At 43.6% G+C, this 6,468-nt stretch overlaps 1 protein-coding gene across 1 annotated transcript in view; it reads left to right on the top strand.

Moving 5' to 3' along the window:
* Window positions 1–5,700: 5,700 nt before the first annotated feature.
* Window positions 5,701–6,468, top strand: part of TMEM178B (transmembrane protein 178B) — a 233,934-nt gene continuing 233,166 nt past the window's right edge. Inside the window, exon 1 of the mRNA XM_064738011.1 lies at window positions 5,701–6,331. The gene's annotated coding sequence lies outside the window, so the exon portion shown is untranslated. The remainder of the gene's footprint in view (window positions 6,332–6,468) is intronic.

Below are 6,468 nucleotides of genomic sequence, written 5' to 3'. Positions count from 1 at the left end.
GGGGCAGTGCAGAGGTTCAGGGATAATGTTTTCAGCAGGCTGAGTTTGCCTACCTGGCCTTGTTTTTGGTGCCTCATAGCTCTGCTGAACTCCAGCTGCTTGGGCTGACATTTCCCAAGCATGATGTCCTCACTGGGAAGTCCAGGGAAAACTTTTCTTTAAAATAGTTCATCCTTGTTTTGCCTGAGCTTAAAAGCATTCCTGGAGCTGTTCTCATGAGGAGCAGTGATTATCATACATAGCCATGTCCATAGTGCAGCCTTAGGTTGTTAACAGTGATGTGGGTTTGACAGTTGACAGCTAAATAATGAAGAGTAAGTTTCAACAGGAGAAAGCAATTCTAGTGGAAAGCCAACAACCTTTTGTTTTGTTTTGCCTTTGGAAAAGCAACATTATACTGTGGCTTGTTTTGACTGTGCACTGTCTTTTACTGGTCTCTGTGTGAGGCCATTTAGTGTTGGCCACTCCCTCTGCTTCATTGAAAAATATGACATAGGACTTCTCACCTGCCTGTCCTCTTGCCTTCTGCCCAGCAATTCATTTTGGTCCCTCCAAAACCAAATCTGTTCTTTTGATAGTGCGCTCCATTCAGTTCCTGACCCCTGATCAATTCTGCCTCAGCTCCTGTGTGCTTCCGCTGTTCATCACAGCCTCAGGTCAGTAAATGAGGACTCTAGGAAAACACCAGAATAAATATTGCCTGAGGGCTGCTGTTCACTTGTGACCTGTGGTCATGAGGTGAAATCCTTGATCCCATCCTGCTTTCTGCCCAGATTCTGTTTTCATTCATGGTAGGTGTCAGATGAACCAGGACTCTGTAGCCCTGAGATGGTGGCTGTTTGGTGGATTGTGACCATGTTCACAGGGGTCTTAGGATGAGGGTCTGACTCCATGTTTCAGAAGGGTAGATTTATTATTTTATGATATCTATTGTATTAAAGCTATACTAAAAGAATAGAAGAAAGGATTTCATCAGAAGGCTAGCTAAGAATAGAAAAAGAAAGTGATAATGAAGGTTTGTGTCTCGGACATAGAGTCTGAGCCAGCTGACTGTGATTGGCCATTAATTACAAACAGCCACATGAGACCAATCACAGATGCACCTGTTGCATTCCACAGCAGCAGATAATCATTGTTTACATTTTGTTCCTGAGGCCTCGCAGCTTCTCAGGAGAAAAAATCCTAAGGAAAGGATTTTTCATAAAACATGTCCATGACAGTGGACGGTTTGGAGGCTGAGTGGTGAGCCTAGCAGATGAGGACAGGCAGGAAAAATCATGGTCACAGGCATTTAAATTGATATTGAAAGCTGGATTTTATTTCACCCTTAGTGAAATGTGCTGTTATGAAACTTGGTGACTCAAAAAAATTACTTTCTTCCCCACTTGTGTCCATGTGGTCCCCATTTTCTGTGTGTCCACTTTAAGTCATCCATTACTGATTGGTAGAAATGCTGCCCGCTGTGCCTAGAGCAAAAGGTGAGCTGTTCTCTGAGGAAGGAAGGTGCTAAGTACTCTGGAAATTTAGGTTCTAAGCTCCTTTAATAGAGTACCCAAAATACACTGACATGTTTGAAAATACTGCCTTTTATCTCGGTCCCTCAGCAGGGAGCTGTGAAGATAAGTTCCTTGATGTTTGTAAAAAACCCCCCAGCCCTCCAACACTACAATTAGAGCACCACTATAGAAAAGCCCATGAGGAAATTAATCATTCTGTATGCAATGCAAGATCTGGATGCTCTGCAATAAATAGTACATGCACCACACATTGGATGATAAGGATAGGAGAAAATTTGAATAGTGTTCATTAAGTGAGCAACATTCCTCCTTTGCACTGTAAAAAATGGGAGGCCCATGGAAACAAAAATTGTGTTATTAAAGATTGTATCATAGTGTGTTTGTATGCTGGGCAAATTAATGCTCCATGGGTGATTGGGTGGTTTTAAATCTGGCTTTCACTAACTTGCTTAACTTTGCTATCCAAATGCTGTTTTTTTAAATTGGGGGTGGGGGGGGGAAGAAAAACTAATTTCTTTGGGGAGTTGCCAGTGGGGAGGACAGAGGACATCCAGCAAGGTGCTGTTGTGTGCAGCAAGATATCAGTGTGTGCACAGCTACATGAGTGTGTAGACAGCTGTGTGCCTGTTCTCTCTGTGTGTGTAGCCTCTGTTTATGCAGCTGGCTGATGCTTCCCTTTGGAAAACTCTTTTTCTATTAAAAAAAATAAAATAAAGGACATTGACAACTGGTTAATATCTGGGGTTTGGATTACGAACTTTTATATGGTGTTTTGTGGTTCAGATCTTCCTTTATAGAGCCTCTGTGTGGTTCTGAGTCACCTAAACACCCCAAATCTGTTTGAATGATGGGTCAAGTGACTGTGGGAGTTCTCATCAGATGTTTTTATGGTAACACCTTTTATGGCTGTGTTATTAGAAGGGCTGACATGCTGAGGATTCCCAGAGACCAGTCTTCAAGGTGCACTGGAATGATAAAAAATATTAGTAGACATAATTTGTTATATCTGTGTTTGGTTTGATTGCTGTCTTGTGTTTGAAATCCTGTAATTAGGGCAGCAGACTGCCTCCAGAGCCAGTACTGCTTCAGGTAATACAACACTAGGACAAGTTCCTTTGGCTTCAGTAGGTGATTCTTTACAAAGAGTGAAGGCTGGAGCCCATGAAAATGAAACAGCACCTCTGGGCAGCTGAAGATCACAGAGAGAGCAGGGAAATACTGAGGGTCACCTCTTCCTGTTGAATAACTGAATTAGAAGTATAGATCCCTGGGAATGGGCAGCACCTTGGCTTGCTCGATCCCCTCCCCCACTAGATGGCACTGAATTCTTTTTCTTTAAACGGAAAAAAAAAAAAAAAGACGAAGAAAAAAATATGGTGGAGGTCATTTTGATGTAGAAAAGACCCCCAAAAAACCAAACAAACAAAAAAAAAAAGGCAAAAAAAAAAACCGGACGAAGAAAAGCAAATTACAATCGGTTGTGCATTTACTCAGTCCATTTACTCTGCCCTTCCCCTTCCTAGCTCCCACCTCTGTGTGCCTTGTAGAGGCGCTGGCTTTGCTTTTGTGTCTGGAGCTCTCTGGGAGCGGGAGGATGCTCGGGAGGATGGAGGATGCAGGGCGGCCCTGGCTGCAGGGCTCCGTCCGCAGGGAGCTCCAGCCCAGGGCTGGGCACAGGGATCGCCCCTGCTGGAACTCACCGGGCTGCGCTCGCTGTCCCGCTCCTTCGGACATGTTTTCCTGGGCTCTCTGCCTTTCTCCGCGCATCACTGGAATCGTAACCCGCAGAAAGCAAAGCCTCAGCTCTCGTTCCGTCGCTGAAACTGCGTTTTCAGCCCCTGATTCATTTAAGAGCCGTGAATTAGCTCCCTGTGCGGAGATGTCCTTAATTCCCTGTAGGGAGCGGTTCCCATGTGGCGTGCCCAAGTGTGCGTGGAGGGGTTGTGGGGTTTTTAATTTATTTATTTTTAAATGTCTTTATCCCAGCTTACATTCATCGGCAAGGATTGGTTTTTTCCCCACCGTGGTGAAGCAGGGGTGGGGTGGGAGGAAGAAAATTTAATAATGATCTGTTTGTGCTGAGAAGGGGCTGTCTGTAACAATCCTGGTTAGAGACGTAGGGAAGGCTCCTAATGCCTGCAGCAAGCAATATTCTCCCTCCTGAAAAAAAGGGAATAGTGATCATGATGAAGGGAAAAAAATGTTTAATTCTAAGAGTTAGAGGAGCTAAAATCCAACAATTTCTTTTACAGTTACATGTTTAAGGTGACTTGTAGAAAGATATAGACTGCATCTGATACAGCTACAAATGCAAGCAAAAAAAAAAAAAAGGCATAGAAACTGCCAGTAAAATGCCTTTTCAGAGAAAAAGATAAAACCTGGAACTGAATGTCAATTTTTGGCTTTCAAACCCAGGCTTAAGAATGAGAAGAGGGAATAAGTCTGGCTTCTTCAGGTACAAAAGTCCTCCTGCCCCAAACTGTCTTGCTGTCTTGGAAAACCTGGCACCTGGACCTCCCTGGGTCCAACCAAGTCTTGGCTCTTTGGACTGTAATCCTTGTTTAGCAAGAGGGAAATGTCTTGTGTGTGATTCCATTCTATGGTTTTCCCATCATGTCACATATCTTTGGCCAGCGCCATGAGAAAAAACAGTTCTAGTAACCGAGTCCTCCATTCTGCTCCTAGTCCCAGTCTTCCAGTTCTGTCTAAACTGGATGTTTAGACAAAAACAATTTTGTTTTCCAGTTCAATATAAATAGAGAATAAACATAGCAGGCAGGGTTTTGTGCTTGAACAGAAAATCCAACGATCAGCTGAAAAATATGGTTGGTAAAATTAGGCCTGTTCCCTGTTCTCATCCTTCAGTCTGGGACTTGATGCTAAAAATTGACAAAGAAATTCAGGTGCATTTTCATCTCAGTGTGGGTGTGATACAAGAAACCTCCATATTCGTCATCTTCTTATAGGAGCCAACAGCTTTTTGGCCACAAAACTCTAAATTTAATCTTTGAACAGACAACAAGTATGGCTGCTCCAGGCCCCCTGTAACATCTAATTCTTTTTATCTACTGACATGCAGTTACTTGGAAAATCCAGTTATAGAAGTGGATCCATCTGTGCTGAACTATTTTTAAAAAAACCTGAGATCCTTAAATATTGGCTGTTATTATTAACAACAAAGGGAAGTTACTGCTAAAAAAAATTAAACTAAGCCCTTTTTTCAGGAAAACTCTTTAATTTACCTAGGTTTTTCCAGATACAGTGAATATTCATAACACAATACTGAAATTTCACAATACATCTGGTTCAGTAGGTGCAGGTGATTATGACCTTTATGGTTTGGATGACTGACTTTTCTTTGTCAGTTTCATAACCCTGTGAAGTGGTTAGAGAATACAGTACATTTCACACAAAAAATGATTTAATGGCACAGATATTCTTCCATAGCTGCAAATCCCAGTTTATATGGACCCTGGTTTTGCCAGGTAAAATGGGAGATACTTTGATTTTTTTCTATAATACAATTTGGTTTAGTGCCAAAAATTGTTATGATCCAGCCATATGGGTTAATTTTTTACTGATGCAGCTGTATTCCACATGACAATCCAGGTATGTATTTCTGATACACAAAGAGCTATCACATCTGCTCTCCGCACTGGAGCAAGTATAATTCGTGTGGCTAGGGTTAAAAGCTAGCAAAATCCCAGGGTTCCCCTCTTGGGGCCAAGAGCTGTCACCAGCCCCAGAAAGGCTGTTTATTTTCTATTCAGATGACACAGCTTGGGGTTCAGGGGCCAAAAGCTGGTAGGATCCAGTGTGGATGTAGATTTTTGCGGCATACATCTATGGGGAGACATTGGGCTGTGGACTTTTTGGTGCAGTAGGAGCAGCTGCATTCTTTGCCTTTCATGCTGTCGAGTCAGTGGGAGCCAAATATTGGTTGGAGCTGACTTGGTTTCTCTGTCAGCTGCAGGATGCTGTGGTACTCACAGGTCAGGATGTGCCAGCTTCCAGCCCTTTTTGGTGCAAGGGAAATGAACATGTGTATTTCTTTTTTAAACAGTGCATTTCAGAGTCTGGAGGCTTCAGCTTTGTGGATCACACAGAAGGTCTAGAATCCAGGATTTTTTTTCAAGCTCACTCTCTCTACTATGTAGCAGGTTGGGATTTATTTTTTGGTGCAGTGAGAAACAGCTCCGCTTGTTTTGGATTTGGTTGACATAATGTAAGGGCTTGTGATCAAGAATGATCAGGATCCAGCTAAATCCAGGTTTTACATTTTCCCCTCTTAAGAGAGTAAGGCTTCGACATTTCCTGCCTGGGAAGTGGTGCAGTTTATCTTTAAGGAGGATAGAGAAATAAGAAATGAGTCTCACGTTGCATGGGTGACATCACTGGCTTTTGGCTCAGCGCTCTGTATGCTCGGTCTGTAGGCTTCGGCCAAGGCTGCAGGGCTCGGTGTTTGAACAAGGAAACATTCCCAGGTGTACAGAAGATTGGATTTGCTATTATTTGGGTTAAAAACGGTGAAATGAGATTTCTAAAGCTTGGGGACTTCAGCTCGCCTTCTGTTGCACTTGATGTCTACAAGATGGGTGAGTTTTTCCCATTAAAGAGAAAGGGAGTGAAAATTTAAGGAGAAAAAAAAATATGTCTGAATATATAACTACCGATGCCGGGGATACGATCCGTACGAAGCTGCTGAGCTAAAGAACCTCAGCTCCGACGAGGAGATCGGGCCATATGGCAGAGAAATGGTGCAGCCCTCAAGCTGTTGACAACAGTTAGGGGCTGCTCTCCTCTCCCCGTGTAAGGTGTGTGGCTCCCCCCCACCTCCGCCCCTCCGCCCCGGTTTGTTTTGGTTCGGTTTCCCCCGACCTCCCTCCCTCCCTCCTTCCCCTCCCCGTTCCTCAGCATCCTCTCCGCCAGCCGTAGCCCTGCCTGCCTTCAT

The sequence above is a fragment of the Zonotrichia leucophrys genome, chromosome 1A, assembly GCF_028769735.1.
Source record: "Zonotrichia leucophrys gambelii isolate GWCS_2022_RI chromosome 1A, RI_Zleu_2.0, whole genome shotgun sequence".
Lineage (NCBI taxonomy): Eukaryota > Metazoa > Chordata > Aves > Passeriformes > Passerellidae > Zonotrichia > Zonotrichia leucophrys.
Note: the sequence above shows the minus strand (reverse complement) of the source record. Positions and strands in the feature narration are given on the sequence as shown.